Consider the following 16,471-nt stretch of genomic DNA (forward strand, 5'->3'; position numbering starts at 1 on the left):
AAATATTTGAGCCCATTTTCAGTCATAGTTTGCAAACATTTTTTCAAGTTAGTATTATACTTTAGATTTTATTTTATGGTACAGAGTTGGTATTATCTTTCTTCCTTTTTATTGAAAAATAAAATACAAAGCAAAATCTTTTGATACTTAAACCTTATGTGGGAAATGATATAAAGTAGAAAATAAAGTTTTAGCACCCGGTACACTGACTTCTCACCTCACTCCTCAGAGGTAAATGTTATTAAAGAATAAATTCTGGCTTGTATACTTCCAGGAGTTTCCCATGTAAGTATTTTCTAAAGTATATATCACTTTTTTTGTTATCCTTTAGTTTTTTAGCATTATTAATGTTACTAGAAAGGAGTACACCCTACTCCTTCCCTCCCCCCTTAAAGTGTGTATGTCTTCCCATTAATACTGAGTAGGAGTTTCTTCATGGTCACTGACCTTATAATTATTTAAAAATTTCTCATAGATTCTGGCCTACTGGCAATAATCCAGTTGTGTTCAAAGTGACTAGTTGGAAAGGCTACTTTCATTTGAATATAGAAACTTGACTTTGTTTAAAAAACACAATAGAATGCATTTAAAATTATTTTGATAATAACTAAATCAGTGCAACTGTATTCCAAAAATATGTGTCTCTCTGCATAAACCCTTTCCTTTTAGATATAAAAATTTAGAAAAATGAAAATTGGCATGAACTGTTGATTAAATATAGATCGGGGGTTCTTAACTTGGGGTCCATGGCCCCCAACTAGTTATCTTCAACTGCATCAGAATCGTTTAGGTAACTTTTTAGAAAGAGAGGTGATAGGGTGCAGTAGGTCTTGGTGGGACCCTATAATTTATCACTTTTGCTTATAAATGTTTGTGTTAAGATTAGCATTGACAGAACTTGACCCATTCTTGAGTTTTTTTTTTTTTTTTTAATTTCCGGTTTTCATGAATTTCACTGTTTTATTTAACCATGTATATCAGAAGTATATGATATGAGGCCAAGGTTTAACTTGATGTATATTCCACATGTTTACCCATATTTTCCCATTGTTTACTTTGAAACACTATTTTTTCAATTTTCTGTACTATAGCAAAAATGGTATTTCTACAATAGAGTTGAAAAATGACATATAAACCCAGCAAGAACTGGTTCTCCGTACCTTAATGTAGCATGTTCTTCCTCCAGTCCTCAGTACAGGCCATTTCCTCTCCCTAAAATAATTTTTGTCTTCCATCTTTCTTCTACCTAAATAACACCAATTCATCTTTCAATATCAGCTTAAGTACTAAATTCCTCTGAAAGCCTTTTCTGACAGTTGTAATTTGTACTATGATACAAGTTCACTGTACTTATGTCAATTAATTATGCAACTGTGTTCTTGCTTTTTCTCTCTCCCTTATCTCATTCATTTATCTATCTTTTCCTTGTTTTACCTTAATACTTGTGGGGAGTTTTTAGGGCCTCTTCATAGTACACCTATCCTTTCTTCTGCAGTTCAGAGCTGAGACATGCAGAAGGAAGGAAGTTGATGCAAAATATCAACAATTTTATGACATACATCTGGGAGAATAAAGCTTTACCTGTTTCTTTCGTAGACAAATGCAAGCCTCTCCACGAGGTGCTGGTCTCTAATGGTGTGAATGTGGGAAGATCAGAATGTGTGGTTTGTTCAGACAGGGAGATTGACTGGTGCGAGGGGCAGTGTTCCAACTGAAGATAAGAAACATCTCTCCTATTCAGTGGATCGAGGGTTAGGATGAGCAGCTAAGGATGTTAATCTAAATGAAGTCCCTATACTTGAAGTAATAAGAAGAGAAGAATAATTTTACCCCTCCCCCAACATCTCCCCTTTTCCTTCCCTTAAAATTATTATTTCTTCTTTCTCATAGATACCATGATCTGGACAAAGTAGAACTGCCCCATAGGGTTTCCAAAGCTGTAGTCTTTATGGATGCAAACTGCCTGCTCAATTTTCTGGTTTCTGCAGAGATTAATCATTCCAAAGGAATCAGGGGAAAATCGCAGATGTCAAAAAGAAAGATTTGATCAATGAATCAATTAAAGTTAACAGGATGTATTGAGTGAGGAACTGTTTCCAACAGGGTGCAACCAAACTGAAAATAATGACAGGCTTGAGTTTACGCTATTACAATGCCCTTTAAAAGCTTAGATAAGTGTCTTGCTCTTTGCTTTGATTGGTTAATAACATCTAATTTTCCTTTTGTTTTGTGGAAGTTGTTCACTGAATGCTAAACTGACTTGTCTTGGTTGGATGAATGTTGCTAACTCCTACTGATAATATGGCTAATTGGCTAACTCATGCTGATATGAAAAACTTGTCTAGTTTCAATTCTTCAAATAGTTCTTGTTTCTTGTAATGGCCTTGGGACTAATTTTTGTTTAGATCTTGACCCATGGGAGCTATTTAAACTCTTGTCTCTATAAAAATTTTTTAACACAGACCAATATCAAACGTCTTTTCTCTTCAGTAAAATACCTGTGACTTCTTATGTCAAATGAGTTGTTGTTAGGTGCTGTCCAGTTGATTCAGATTCATAACAACCCTATGTACCACAGAATGAAACACTGGCCGGTCCTGTGTCATGGTCATTATCATTGTTATGCTTGACCGCACTGGTGCAGCCACTGTGTCAATCCATCTCTTTGAGGGTCTTCCTCTTTTTCACAGACCCTCCACTTTACCAAGCATGATGTCCTTCTCCAGGGACTGGTCCCTCCTGATAACATGTCCAAAGTATGTGAGATGAAGTCTGGTGATCCTCACTTCTAAGGAGCATTCTGGCAGCACTTCTTCCAAGACAGATTTGTTCTTTCTTTTGGCAGTCCCTGGTATATTCAATATTTTGCACCAACACACCTCAATGGCATCAACTCTTCTTCATTCTTCCTTATTCATTGTCCAGCTTTCACATGCATATGAGGCAATTGAAAACACCATGGCTTGGGTCAGGCCCACCTTAGTCCTTAAAGTGCCATCTTTGCTTTTTAACACTTTAAAGGGGGTCCTCTTCAGCAGATTTGCCCAATGCAATGCATCATTTGATTTCCTGGCAGCTGCTTCCATGGTTGTTGATTGTGGATCCAAGTGAAATGAAATACTTGATGACTTCAATCTTTTCTCCATTTATCCTCATGTGGCTGATTTGTTCTTTATGTTGAGCTGGATTCCATGCTGAAGGCTATAGTCTTTGATCTTCGTCAGTAAGTGCTTCAAGTCCTCTTCATTTTCAGCAAGCAAAGTTGTGTCACCTGCATAATATGGGTTGTTAATGAGTCTTCTTCCAATCCTGATGTCTTGTTCTTCTTCGTATAATCTAGCTTCTCAGATTATTTGCTTAGCATCGTGATTGAATAAATATTGTGAAAGGATACAACCCTGACACACACCTTTCCCGACTTTAAACCCCGTTGTATTCTCTCGCTCTGTTTGAACTACTGCCTCTTGATCTATGCATAGGTTCCTCATGAGTACAATTGAGTGTTCTGGAATTCCCATTCTTTACAATGTTATCCATAATTTGTTATGATCCACACAGTCAAATGCCTTTACATAGTCAATAAAACACAGGTAAACATCTTCCTGGTATTCTCTACTTTCAGCCAGTATTCATCTAGCATCAGCAATGATATCCCTTGTTCCACGTGTTCTTCTGAATCTGGCTTCAATTTCTGGCAGTTCCCTGTCAGTGTACTGCTGCAATCACTTTTGAATGATCTTCAGAAAAATTTTACTTTCATGTGATATTAATGATATTTCCCAATAATTTCTACATTTCCTTGGATCACCTTTCTTGGGAATAGGCATAAATATGATCTCTTCCAGTCAGTTGGCCAAGTAGCTCTCTTCCAAATATCTTGTCATATCAAGTGAGCACTTCCAGCGCTTTATCCCTTTATTGAAACATCTCAGTTGGTAGTCCATCAATTCCTGAAGGCTTGTTTTTCACCAGTGTCTTAAGAGCAGCTTGGACTTCTTCCTTCAGTACCATCAGTTCTTGATCATATGCTACCTCTTTAAATGACTTAATGTCTGCCAATTCTTTTTAGTACAGTGACTCTGTGTATTCCTTCCATCTTCTTTTGATGCTTCCTGCATCTTCCAGTATTTTGCACATTGATTACTTCACTATTGGAGCTCAGGGCTTGAATTTTTTCTTCAGTTCTTTCAGCGTGAGAAATGCCAAGTGTGTTCTTCCCTTTTGGTTTTCTAATTCCAACTCTTTGGACATGTCATTATAATACTTAACTTCTGCTAGAGCTGCCTTTTGAAATCTTCTGTTCAGCTCTTTTAAGTCATCGTTTCTCCCATTTGATTTAACTACTTGACATTCAAGAGTAAGTTTCAGATTCTCTTCTGACATCCCTTTTTGTCTTTTCTTCCATTCTTGTCTTTTCAACGATCTTTTGCTTTCTTCATGTATGATGTCCTTGATGTCATCCCACATGTCTGATCTTCAGTCTTTAGTGTTCAAAGGTTCAAATCTATGCTTGAAATGGTCTCTAAATTCAGGTAGGATACACTCAGGGTCATACTTTTACTCTAGTGGACTGATTCTAGTTTCTTCAGCTTCAACTTGAACTTTCATATGAGAAATTGATGATCTGTTCCACAAGTGGCCGTTGACATTGTTCTGACTGATGATATTGAGCTTTCCATAGTCTCGTTCCACAAAGGTAGTCGATTTGGTTCCTGTGTATTCCATCTGGTGAGATCGACATGTATAGTCGCTGTTCATGTTGTTGAAAAAAGGTATTTGCAAAAAAGCCGTTGGTCTTGCAAAATTCTATCACGTGATCTCCAGCTTTGTTTTTATCACCAAGGCCATATTTTCCAACTACTGATTGTTCTTCAAATATATGCCAGATATAAAAGTCTTAAATTCAAACTTCTCATCTTTAGTCATTCCACAAAATAATTAAGCCATTTTTTTGTGCAGTATTGATCGTTTTTCAGTTTTTCTATAAAACAGCTTTCAAATTAGCTTTAAGCTTTCTTTAGAGATAATCCACATCTATGGTGCTTTTTCACGCAAGGAAAGTTAAATTTTTCATTTATTGATACTGAGAAGCAGAAATCAGGGAAAAAGATAAGATTCCACTTTTAATTTTGCCTGAACATTGCTGGTTCAGTAAAACATAAAACATAACTCTCAGTAGACACTGTTGTTGCACCTGCTGCCCCCAATTCCCACCCAATTACATATTGTTATTTTTTATTAATATTCAATCTTAATGTTCTGAGATTTACCTAGTCTTACTGTTCATATGGAAACCCTGGTGGCGTAGTGGTTAAGTGCTATGGCTGCTAACCAAAGGGTTGGCAGTTCGAATCCAACAGGTGCTCCTTGGAAACTCTATGGGGCAGTTCTACTCTGTCCTACAGAGTCGCTATGACTCAGAATCGACTCGACGGCACTGGGTTTGGTTTGGTTTTTTGGGTTTGCTGTTCGTATAGCTCATATTCCTCTTCTATAAAATGGAGATAATTAAACTTATCCCATAGTTCTGATGTAAAATTTCAATGAAATAAAATATATAAAATATTATAGTTCCTGACAAATTCTAAATGTTTAATAAGTGACATTTTAGGAAAAGTAATTCCTTAATCACTTTGATACTGTTTTGGTATGGTTGCAATGAAAATACTCTGATGAACAAAATTTCCAAAACCAAAAACATAATCCCAAGATATAATAAATTTATTAATGGCAAGCTACTCAGCACCTCACAATTTATGTCAGATGTGGGCACTTTTATAATGGTAGAACTTTTTAAAATGTCAGATTTTGCTTCCAAATATGTGAAAATTACACTGTAAAAATAGTAATTGATTAATATATTTCACGGTCATCTCACCCTATATACATAATATCAAAATATACCCTTTACATTAAAAGATAAGAGAGATTTAACTTTTACCAACATCATTAATCTCTCTCTCTGTGCATCTATTTGCATCATGTTCCTGTTCGCATTCTATTTATTACCCCAGTTATCTCTCGGGCTAGGCTCTTTTTCTTTCTCATTTTCCATTCAACCTTACTATTTCGGAATACCACATTTGTCATTCCACCTCCCTTTTCTTATTCCTCAGCTAGTTCCAGAAATCTAAATCAGCTACTCCTTTCTCCATCACCCCTCTACAAAAAAAATATAGGTAAAGCAGTGAAGTCAAAACATTCTTGCTTGGCAAGTTACATAGATTTTCTTTAGTCTCCTTTCAACTACTTATATACGCTGTCCTCAAACAGCTGGCAGATGGTACCCACTCTTTTTGAAAATTCTTCTCATATTAATTCCAAGGAGCACTTTCCAGATTGTGTTGCACTTCAGTGACCCGTGCCCTACCTACTCAAGTTTCATTTCTGTACACACTGGTATAGCCCTATGAGTTGAAATAGTGAGGCACCAGGATATCAGAGAAAAATGTTCAGGCAAGAGGATTTTTTTCAGTAAAGTTATACAGGGTCGTTATGAGTTCGAGTTGACTTGACGGCAGTGGGGCTCAACGGGGATACAAGCCATATATAAATATGGAATAGGAAGGATGTCCTAACATCCTGAAATTTAGCACAGGCACTCTTTGGAAGAGTTTCATGCTTCCCTGCAGTGAATAGAACAATTTACTTATGACCTTTCCACAACTTTCTGGAACCTTTCTAGGCTATCTGACATTCTTTATCCTTTCCTATATACTTACCCACAGTACCTAGACCAAAGTGCATTAATCACCAAGAGTTTTACTTGAAGTCGAATATCCTATTTCATCCTGTGTGTTTGTTCCACAAATTCTCACTAGAGTTAATTTATGTGTGAAAAGTGTACTTTTTCTTCTCTATTTCATGTTTTTTCTATCAAATCAGAGGTCTTAGATTAAAATTACTGAGATTATTTAGTGCATTTAATGGCAGAAAATTCAGATATTTTATTCTGTAGAGAGAACATTTTTGTTGAATTTTGCATTTGCTCTCTTCATTTATAACTTTTTTCTTTCTTTATCTTCATGCTAAATGTAGAATTCTATATCATACATTTATCTCACAGCCAAAATATCTTTCTCTCTAAAGAACAGTTTGATCACTCCTTCACGGATCTGCTTTGTCTTCACTCCATAGACAACTGGATTCAAGGTGGGAGGCAGCAATAGATAGAGGCTGGCAATAAAGATGTGGATATGGTGAGGTATGGTGCGTCCCCCAAAGCGGTGAGTGAAGAAGTTAAAGAAAGCTGGAACATAGGTAATGACAATAGCACATATGTGTGATGTACAGGTGCTGAAGGCTTTGTGGTTAGCATCTGCAGATGACAGATTCAGTACAGCACGGATGATCATGATGTAAGACAGAGAGATACAGAACATGTCAAATCCCGCAATCAATATGGCAGGTATGAGACCATAGATAGCATTAATCTTAACATTGCCACAGGATAATTTGGCCACAGCCATATGGTCACAGTAAGTGTGATGGATAAGGTTGCCCTTGCAGTAGGGAAGACACTTGATCAGAAGAGTGAATGGGATCATGAGCAACACACTTCACATGAAGGTGGCAAGCCCAACCTTGATAGTTACAGTGTGGGTGAGGATGGTGGAATAGCATAGAGGGTAGCAAATGGCCACACAGCGGTCCAGAGCCATGAGCATAAGCACCCCAGACTCCATGCCTGTGAGCATATGTATGAAAAACATCTGTACAAGGCAAGCATTAAAGTCAATCTCTTTGAGACTGAACCAAAAGATGCATAACATATTGGGGACAAAGGAAGTGCACCCACTAACATCTGTAAAGGACAACAGGGCTAGAAAGTAATACATGGGCCGATGAAGGTTCTCCTCATGGCTGATGAGGTAGATGAGCCCACAGTTTCCCACTACAGCAATGATGTACATGAAGCAGAATGGCAGGGAGATCCAGATGTGTGCAGCTTCCAGCCCAGGAATTCCATTGAGAATGAAGTACTTTGGTGTCAGACTGGAGGTGTCGGCTCCATGCATGGTGATCAACTGGAGGGCACACTACTCTCTGCACTGTTTTATAGAAGAAGAGAGCAACGTTGTTATTTTCAGCCAGAGACAAAAGATGAACAAGTATTTTGCACAATATAAATAATGGATTTAAGAACAAAATTCATCTCTTTGTATCCAGACTAATATTCTTTGATTCTACTGAGTGATCCTGATCCTGTTACCGAATCAAGAGAATAAAAAAACCAATTACCATGCAGCCAATTCCAACTCACGCTGGCCCCACATGTTACAGGTTAGAATTGCTTCATAGTTTTTTCCTGACTGTGGTCTTTATGAAAGCAGGTTTTCAGGCGTTTCTTCAGTGGCACTGCTGGGTGGGTTTGAACCCTCAACCCCCTGGGTCAGCAGATGAGCACAAGCTGTTTGTGCCACCGAAGGATCTAACAGAATGAAAGCATAGTAACAAAGCCTTAGCCTGGCTTGATTTTATACTGTGAACTCTGTCTACATGTATGTCTAAAAAAAGAACAAAAAACAAGCAAAAAAAAAAAAAAAAGGCAACGTCTAAAAACAACAACAAAAAAAAACTCAACAAACCCATTGCTATTGAGTCCATTCTGACTTATGTAATCACGTGATACAAAGTAGAACTGCTTCGTAGGGTTTTCTTGGTTTTAATTTTTGGTGAAGCAGTTCACCAGGCCTTTCTTCCTCAGAGCCTCTAAAGTGAGTTGAAACCACCAAACTTCAGGTTAATAGCTGTTGACAAACAGCATGTTCCACCCAGTTTCTTTTGTCTATATGCACCTGCTCTTATTCCCAGCCCAGTGACTAATACTTGCTTTTTTTCCCTCAACAATTTCCAAATTATCAACCCTGTTTAAATAATAGTGATTCTCTTCTCCCCTCCCACCGCACACATATAATTCTCCTTCTTCCAAGAAGTTTTTTATATGTGCCCAATGGACTAGAGTCAATGAAGTATTTGACCACCTACGTATTACACAAATATATTATGGGACTCAGCCTAATCTACCTACAAGTCTAAAACCTGGCAAGTCTAGATTTTTCACGTCAGAACTATCAAAAACAGAAGACCAGATAGTTATATACTAAGATACAACTTATAAAGTGTTGCTAGTGCATTTGAATTCAATCTCGAATTGTTCATTGCTGGTAAACATGAAAAATTTTTGTAGTATTTACATTTAACCAATAACATTGTTAAACTCTTAATTAATTCTCATGCTTTCTAATGATTCTTATCAAATTTCTATGTAGATCAGTACAAAATCTATAATTATATTTTATGTTTTCTTTTGGTGTATTATTTCTAGCCCCCAAATGACTATGACAAATTATATTGGAAAAGATGCAATCCTTATTAATTTCTTGGTTTGTTTTTTGAGAACTGTTAGCTTTCCACCCTTCTTCTATGTTTTGGAACACGGATCTAAATTGAAAAATCTTTCCTGATTAAAATCATAAGACTCTAGAGACTTATATTTATTTTTGTAGAAAATTCTTCTTTACTTTATGTTTTTTAAATTTCTTCCTTAGTTATTGCTGGTTTTAGACTATTAACTTGAGTTATTCATTTTCCCAAAGCATTGTACATTTTATTACGTTTTCACAAATTATTATAAATCACCTTCTGTTATATTTTAATATAAGCCATAAGCAGTCTGTACTGCAGTTTTCGTTTTGGTGCTTCTATTTTCTCTTTTTTGAAAGGATTTATCCTAGAGTTTTCTATAGGTGTTATTTTTTAACCATTGGTTTTAATCATAAAAGATTTTTAAAATGACGTCATATAAACATTCTCAATGTATAAAAAAGACAAAAGCAAATACTTCTAGTTGAAGCATGGAGAGGTTCTGAAAAGTGCCAACTTTGCCTCTGCTTGATAGCCAAAAGTTGAATACCATTGGCCTGCACTTTATCTTGAGTTTTGCCCTTTTTCATGCCAAAAATTGCTTTTAAAAAATCATCGGCTCTAGTCTTTTCCTCTTTTTTAGGTATTTAGTAAACATTTTGCTGACACAATTTTCTTTTTCCTTTCCATTATTTCTTCATTATTGTTTTGTAGAACATCTTGGGATAAATAATTGACTTACTTTCATTTCAAAAACATGACCATGATTGTAAGTTTATTTTACCTCTGAAAAGAGCCTTGCATCTATGCCATATCCAGTCTTGGTAGTCTTATTTTTACGGTTTCTAAAATGATAATTTTCTTTCTTTCTTTTCTTTCTTTCTCTCTCTGTCTCTTTCATTCTGTCTATCTCTCTTTGTTTCTTTCCCCCTCCCCTTTTAATCAGGAGCTCTTTATGATGATGCGTTAACCAAATAGAACATGTTTGTGAGGTTCCACAGAGCACAGATTTATGTGGTATTTTGGGAAGGCCAGCCTCTTCCTCTCCTAAGATGTGATGCTGCTCATAAAGCTATCATTTTCTCTACTCAGAGGACATAAGAGAATCAGGGCAAGAAAAAGAGACAAAGACAGAAAGGACACAGGAACACAGCACATGCTGTATCCCCTCTAACAATCTCCTAAGGAAATACCTCCCTCCTTTCCATAGATTTCAGTGGGGGAAACTTTTGTGCTGAACTAGCTGTACCTCAGGGAGAAGGGAAATGTTGTAATTCCAGATACAGAAATTTTGAGCAGACAGCATTCTTTTCACCTGGAATAAGGAATAAAAATTCGGGTGTCTCTATAAGTTGGAATTGACTTGACAGCAATGGGTTAGTTTTGTGTTTTGTTTGGAATGAAACACGCTGAGGTTAAATTCTTGGTCAATTACCAGCCCTGTGAGCGCAGTAGCTCTAAACTTCAATTTGCTTCGCTCTAAAATACTTTAACCATTAACTTGAGCAAACCATGGAAATTTTCGGCACGGCCTGGAATGTAATAATCAACATATATAATACTATCACAATTAATTTTGGTAGCTTTTATTTTCGTAATTTTGCTAATAAAATACATGTAATTTAATTAAAAACATGTCTAGCCGTTCCTCAAAACCTCTAGTGTTCTTTCATCTCAGAGCAAAAACCAAAGTCCTTATTATTGTTGGCAAAACCTTATATGATTAGGACGCTTTTTTATCTCTGATTATGTGTCCCGCTACTCTAACTCTGACTGTCTTAGCCTATCCATACCTACCCGAGGTTTCTCAAACTCAACAAGCATGTGTACAACTTAGGGCCTTTGCACTAGCCTTTGTACTTCATTGTCTGGTAAGTTCATCCCCAGGCATTACCATGATGCGTGTTTTGATGACTTCAGGTCTCTCTATTCAGTGTCAAGATAAAAGTGAAGTTTTTCTTTGCCTCCAAATTTAAAAGTGCACCACTCTTGCCAATATTGACATTACACATCTTACTTTCCAGTTTTTCTTTACTCCACAGCAATTAGTATTGTCTGTTGTTCCCTATGAATGTAAAATTTATATGCACAGTGATTTTTGTCTATTTTCTTCACTGGTGTATTTCTTGCACATAAAGTAGTTACTGGCACAATAAAAATGTGTAGAATGAATGAATGATTAAAGAGATGAATACATTTCAGACCTTTTTTTTGTTCTGTTTGTTCATAAATATGTTAATAAGTTAATGTACATATTAAAAACTAAGAGTGCATCTGGAAGAAGGCAAACATGATTTTATGACATCTGGGGCTTAAATATAGCTTTGAATGAACTTGTAGATTATACAATTGGCTAGAGTATATGGGGAGCCCTGGTAACACAGTGGTTAAGCACTCAGCTGCTAACAGAAGGGTCAGCAGTTCCAACCCACCAGCAGCTTCTTAGGAGAAATGTGGCAATCCGCTTCCATAAAGATTACAGCCTAGGAAACCATATGGAACAGCTCTACTCGGTCATATGTAGTCACTATGAGTCAGAATTGACTCAACAGCACAAACCAGCAGAATATATGGAGTAGATGTAAGCAATTGCCTCTTGTGTCATTTTGCATGCCCTAAGGGCAAGTATATGATGAAGACAAAAAGTTACAGAAAAGTAGATTCAGTTTCAAGTAATATTGAATCTATTCATGCAGTTAGAAATTCCTAGTAAGATAATGAGATTACTGTCATCAGATGTATCCAAGCAATGGGAGAATGGCATGTGTCATGAGCTTTCTTGTCAGGAAGTAGGGCTACGCTGGAATTCCTTCGAATTCTTTCACTAATTAATTTTCAGCAACAGAGATCTTACTACTTTCTAAGGAAACATTCTCCATCTATGGAGAGTAGAAACATTTACTCTAATATTGTACAGCAAAGTGCTTGTCTGTAAAATTATCTCTTTGGTCCCTGCCGGGGGCCAGCCTCAGCAATGAACAGGGTTACCAGAGGAGGGGTAGAGTTCGGCGAAAAAAGAATGAGAGGTAGTGTGTTTTATATTTTCATTCTGCAGAAAAGGAAGCCCCTCTTTATTTTTTACATGGTCTTTTATATCATAAGCTTACAAAAGCATAACATCACATGATCAATAAAGGGGCAGTACAAGATATAATCATAAACATCATTTCCCAGAGACATAATTTTCCAAGTGACACATAGTACAGTTCCGCATACACACACAAGTACAATGAATTTTTGTTTAATTGAAGAGAATATTTTGTTGATATATTTTTACACAAAGTAACAATTGACTTCATACTGCTTTACACTTTATGCTTAATCTTGCAATTCCTTCCACAGTTTTTATAATAATTAATCTTTTTGCAAAAACTGTTGCCACATAGGCTTTGTCCATTTTGTCCAGGGTGGCCAAATTCTTGTAGTCCAGCCACTTTGGGTTACGTCATATTGTCCACGATTATGCCAAGGACAATTAGCCCAATCTCTATACCCAAAGACCAGTCAAGCGCAGCAGTGAGCGAGGTAAACGAGAAGGTTGAGCTGTAATTGGCTGAGAAATTGGCTGAGAGAACTCACTGCCTTTTGTTTTTCCACTTTTATGGGGTCATGTGTGGGTGGTGGTTTAATCACAAAAAAGGGCCTTGGTAAATACCAGGATTTCACCATCCTATTCTTATTTTCCATAGTCGAGCTATTTGTTTTTCCCCTAAGACAACTTCATGTTGATCCCCAAGTAACACACGGGCTGTCCCTACCCGAGATTTCACCAGGGGATTATGAGTAGGACGCCCCCCGTCCAAAGGTCCCTAAATCTATAATGGAATTTTATGCTTATACATTCTGCTATACACAGGCTGAAAATGAAATAGAAACATAACACAGATGACAGAGATATTCCTGACTTTTCAGGAATTCTTCGATGTTTATGCTAGGGGCAGTGGGTGCAGAGGAGCCGCCCTTGCAGCCTGGCTCTTCCTGACTTTTCAGGAATTCTTCAATGTTTATGCTGGGGGCAGTGGGTACAGAGAGGCTGCCCTTGCAGCCTGGCTCCTCCTGACTTTTCAGGGATTCTTCAATGTTTATGCTGGGGGCAGTGGGTGCAGAGGGGCCGCCCTTGCAGCCTGGCTCCCAGCAGGTCCCTGTTTTCACGTTAACATCATGAAGTCTCCTTCCTCCAGTGGCTAAAACCCATTGCCATCAAGTCAATTCCAACTCATAAAAAAAAAAAAAAACTCATAGTAACCCTATAAAATAGAGTAGAACTGCCCCATAGGATCTCCAAGGATGTAATCTTTACTGAAGTAGACTGCTACATCTTTGTCCCATGGAGGGAATGGTGGGTTTGAACCACCAACCTGTTGGTTACCAGCCAAGCAGTTAACCACTGTGCCACCAAGGCTCCTTCCAGTGCCTAAACAATGTTTAATTTTTCCCACTTATTTTTCCCTTTCCTAAAGGCAGTTTGAAATTCTCTTTGGTTTCAGAAGTCTAAAAAGCAAGATTATTCAGAGTGTTCCTTATTCAACCATGTTGATTCAAATCCTCCCTATTTAGTAGCAGGATTGCTTATTCATCTTATGAAATTTTTTTTCCCTTTCTTTTTCCTTCTATATCATCCAAACTCACCGTGTTGCCAGATATCACCACGTTCATGACTGATCTTAGCCAGAGACAATTGCAATGCGTTAGTTACCTTAAATAACAACAATTACCCGGTTCTCTGGGGAGTTTCCAAGCAAAAGGAGAAAAAATTGTTTGGGGCTTCACAGACAAATGTCTCATAGGTCTCTGTTAGGAGAGGAGTTAAATTTTAGTTTTGCCCATGTTTAGATTATATTTGAGCAGGAGGAAAATATAGATATAAACCTCAAACTTTAAAATCTTTTCCCTGTAGGGAAGAGGCATCTACTGAATTATAAACATGGGATTATATCTAACTTCCCAGAGGACTTCAATTCCAGCTTTATAACTTTTGACCTAGCATTATCCACATGGCATGAATGGGTTTCAAAGCTTTCTGAAAAATATTAAGAATAAACAGTTTCAGAATCTTCTACCATGGAAATTCATTCAAATATATTTTGTGTACTAAAGCAGGGTTTTATTGTTCATGTGAAATAATGCAGTATTAAATGCCTTGTTTATCCCTTCCTGCTCACCTCTGTCTCAGAAGAAATCTAACGTTCTTTAAGTGACATTACTTTACTAGCTCCTAATCAAATGTCAGGAAACATTGTTGTTGTCAGGTGTCATTGAGTCAGTTCTAACGCATAGCGACACTACGCACAACACAGTGAAGTAATGCCTAATCCTGCAGCATCCTCACAATCGTTGCTATGCTTGAGCCTGTTGTTGTAGCCACTGCGTCAATCCATCTTGTTGAGGATCTTCCTCTTTTTCACTGACCGTCTACTTTACCAAGCATGATGCCCTTCTCCAAGGACTGGTCCCTCCTGATAACATGTCCAAAGTACTTGAGACAAAATCTCCCCATCCTCCCTTCTAAGGAACCTTCTGGCTGTACATCTTCCAAAACAGATTTGTTCATTCTTCTGCCAAGAAACATGGAAGGATGAAATGAAACTGTCCTAATATGAAAAGATTTCTTGGAAGGAAACAGAAAACATTGTGACCAGAATTACTAACACTCACTAGTTTGTTGGCTCCAGAAGTGTGCTCCAATGGGCTTTCAAGGCTGTGACCTTTCAGGAGCAAATTTCCAGGTCTTTCTTTTGAGACATCTTTCAGTGGGTTTGAACTGCTAACCTTCCAGTAAGTTGTCAAGCACTTAACCGTTTGTGCCCCCAGGTACTCCTCCATGATATTTAGGGGTTACCATAAGAATGACTCTACTACAACTGTTAGTAGTAGGTAGTTGGTGGAAGTGAATGCAGTCTATGGGAAAGTGAAAACAGTAAGGAGAAATCTGGTGCAGTAGCCCATCTTTCTCCTAGAACAGGCAGCTACAGTGAGCAGGAACCCAGAAAATCTGGATTTTTTTCTTGTGGTGAGCCAATCCACTTGCCAAAGCACACCACACAAAACAAAACAAGCCCTACACCACAGGAAGGGTGAGAATCACCAATAATGAGAAATCTCACTTGAGAGCAGACAGCTACATACATAAATGAAAAACCCAGGTAATAGCATTGGGTAAAGTAATATCTAAATAAAATAAATAGTAAACTTGCAAAGAGAAGATATGTGCTCCAAGACCTAGGCTATGCTAGAAATTTCCCTAAGTTATGAAAATTTGAATGGCAATATACTTGCCTGAAGTTTTGTTTTTTTTTTTTTGCATCTTTGTGTTTCTAATTAAAAACTATAGTAAGTAAATAAAAAGAGATCTACATAAACAGAAGAACAAATCATGATCATGGATAAGTAGACTCAACATTGTGAAAATGTCAATTCTACCCCAAGCAATCTACAAACACAAAGCATTTCCAATCCAAATACCAACAGCATTCTTCAAGGAGACGGAAAAACTAATCATTAACTTTTTATGAAAAGGAAGAAGGCCCTGGATAAGTAAAGCATTATTGAAGAAGAATAGCCTCTCGAAACCTGACCTCAGAACCTACTATACAGCTATGGTAGTCAAAACAGCCTAGTGCTGATACAATGACAGATATATTGGCCAATGGAACAGAATTGAGAACCCAGATGTAAACTCATCTACCTATGGCCACCTGATCTTTGACAATGGTGCAAATTCCATTAAATAGGGAAAAGACAGTCTTTTTAACAAATGCTGTTGGAAAAACCAGATGTTCATTTCCAAAAAAATGAAGCAGGGCCCATACCTCATGCCATACACAAAAACTAATACAAAATGAATCAAAGGCCTAAATATAAAACCAGAAACTACAAAAATCATGGAAGAAAATAATAGGGTCAACACTAGGGCCCGTATATATTCCAGAAACAAGATACATATCATAATTAATTATACAGAAACACCAGAAGATAAGCAATATAAATGGGTTTGTCTAAAAATTAAGCACTTATGCTCATCAAAAGACTTCTTCAAAAGAGTAAATAGAGAACCTACAAACGAGGAAAAAATTTTTGTCTATGACATGACTGACAAAGTTCTTAT

General features: G+C 37.2%; 1 pseudogene; it reads right to left on the reverse strand.

Moving 5' to 3' along the window:
- Window positions 1-7,055: 7,055 nt before the first annotated feature.
- On the reverse strand, window positions 7,056-8,018 carry LOC126079263 (olfactory receptor 52N2-like; annotated as a pseudogene).
- Between the last annotated feature and the right edge of the window lie 8,453 nt (window positions 8,019-16,471).

This window comes from Elephas maximus, chromosome 7, assembly GCF_024166365.1.
Source record: "Elephas maximus indicus isolate mEleMax1 chromosome 7, mEleMax1 primary haplotype, whole genome shotgun sequence".
Classification (NCBI taxonomy): Eukaryota; Metazoa; Chordata; class Mammalia; order Proboscidea; family Elephantidae; genus Elephas; species Elephas maximus.